Here is a 2,386-nt window from a genome sequence, read left to right as displayed (position 1 = left end):
GAAGAATTTTGACATTTTCAGTTTTTTATTGATTCTTATAGAGTTTTTCTTTCTCTTTCATTTGATATATAACATGACATATATTTCTGTGTATAAATGTAAAAAATATCGCATGAAAAAGACGGAATATTTACTTTGACGTACGGTGTACGCGTGCGTAACTCCATGGGTTTTCATAACGTAAAATTGTAAAATAACGTGAAGCTATATAAAACTAGTAATTTGATGATATTTGTATTTTCAAAGTTTTGATTTGATTCCCATAAAAATATCAATAATTAATATCCTTGATCGTACTAGTAAAATTGTACATTCTAAATTGTATCTTTGAAAAAATGAAAAGAAGGGGGGGGGGGGCACCGAAATGATTGACAAGGGAAAAAGAACAAAACTCAAATAAAAATTCTTCTCTTCCTCTAAAAGATATTCCAATTTATGGCTTTTTTAATGCCAGAAAAGGGCAGAAATCTACATCACTGCAACAGTAAAAGGAAATAATCAATATTTAGATGAAAAAAAATCCTATTGTGGTAGTACAAACTATACATGCACCACATCTTCCTACGAGCTTGGGCTAGCAGGTTAACCCTTAAGCTCATTTGATAGAGCACTGGACTGTCAAGCCAGAGGCCTTGGGTTCAACCCCAATTAAACAGAGGCACTTAATTGTCTCTGTTACACTATCAAAGTAGTTATCTTTAAAAAGTTTGAGACAGCCCCTACCACCCCTCCCCCGGGCATCAAAAGTCTATACAATACACAGTATAAAAAGAAAGTTTTGTCATAGTTTACGTTTTAAGTACCTGAATTTTTAAAGAGTGCGACAGGTTTTTTTTTTTTTACCTAAAGGATACCACAGTTCTTTTACCACGTTTACTATATGTATTTACATGTTTTAGCTCCGAATGTTTAAATACTGGAAAAAAGTATGCAGAATTACGCCCTCATCTCTGAAGACTTTTTGGCTTATTGATAATAAGATATTCTGCATCCAGGAATAAACTGTATTTGTCTCTTGTAGTAGAGTTTGATCCTTTTCTTCTTTGGATGTCGAACCGTTCATGGTAGCCTAATGGTAGAGAGTTCGCTTCATGATCGGGAGGCCCGGGTTTGATTCTCGTTCCCGGCGCCGCGTCAGACCTAAGACGTAAAAATAGGTAGTGACTGTTCCTTAGCCAAGCGCCCGCCATCAGAAGTGAAAGTCACAGGTCTTTCGGATATGACCTTAAAAATGTAGGACCCGTGTCACGGTAGGCGCTGGCACGATAAAGAACCCTCACTGCTCAATGGCCCTGAGTGCCGAGTATAGGTCTAAATTTGAAGCCCTTCACCGGCAAACGGTGACGTCTCCATATGAGTGAAAAATTCTCGAGAGGGACGTTAAACAATATACAATCAATCAGTCAATCAATCTTTGGATATCGTTTTGAAATCGGTCTTTAATTTACAAAAGGAACTTGTAAGTTCTCAAATTTGTTTCCAATTCTCAATAAATGCGTGTTCAAGTCAAAACCATTAAGATTAGGTGCATCAAATTTTAAAGTGTTAAATTAGAGTTTAAACCGCTATTTCTTGTTAATCTTTAAACATTTGATTAATTTTTCCTGGCCCTCCGTTTCGTATTTTATATTTATGTTTAAATTATTGAAAAGAAATATGTTTAGAATTATTTCGTAACTAAATGCGTTAACATACTTTTCAGTGAATCAGAATGTAACACCCACCCCCATCCAATAATATACGTTTATATATTTTAAAATATGGTTTGAGAAAAAATATGCAATTTATATGCATGTATGAAGTTGATCATGAATTAATTTTGACTGATCATTGCGTACTTAGCGAATAACAAACCACAATATACATGAATCCCACAAGTAACACACTCAACATCTTCTAACCTAAACTTTACCGTTACCTTCCTTAGAAAGCACATTCACATGTTATGATTTATTTTAATCATATCAAATATTAGTTGCAATAGAAAGTAAGAGAACAGGTAAAACATTCTTAATATTCTACCATTATCGTAAACTGGGGGGGGGGGGGGGCTGTGTCTCGACTATGGACATTCACGCTTAATTAATTACCTGAACTAATTAAACAAGAACAAGGCACACATGTACAATCTTAAGTTGTAACTTTTGTTAATTTGATAAAAAAAAAGTAATTAGTTGATGTAATTTATAACAATCATACGTTTTTTTAATAATTAAAACAAGTAAGCTCAATAAATGGGTTATTTGAACAAGCACGCAATATTCAAGTCGACCAACATGTATTTTTTATGTTCGATAAATCCTTTATTTAAAAACATAGAGCGTTTTGGTAATTGGTTTTTTTTAATATTTTGTGCACATTTGTAGCGTTCTAGTTTTGCTAATTT

The sequence above is a fragment of the Saccostrea cucullata genome, unplaced genomic scaffold (assembly GCF_032062105.1).
Source record: "Saccostrea cucullata isolate Sc308-1 unplaced genomic scaffold, CSIRO_AGI_Scuc_v1 ctg1830, whole genome shotgun sequence".
NCBI lineage: Eukaryota > Metazoa > Mollusca > Bivalvia > Ostreida > Ostreidae > Saccostrea > Saccostrea cuccullata.
This window is presented reverse-complemented; position numbering follows the sequence as displayed.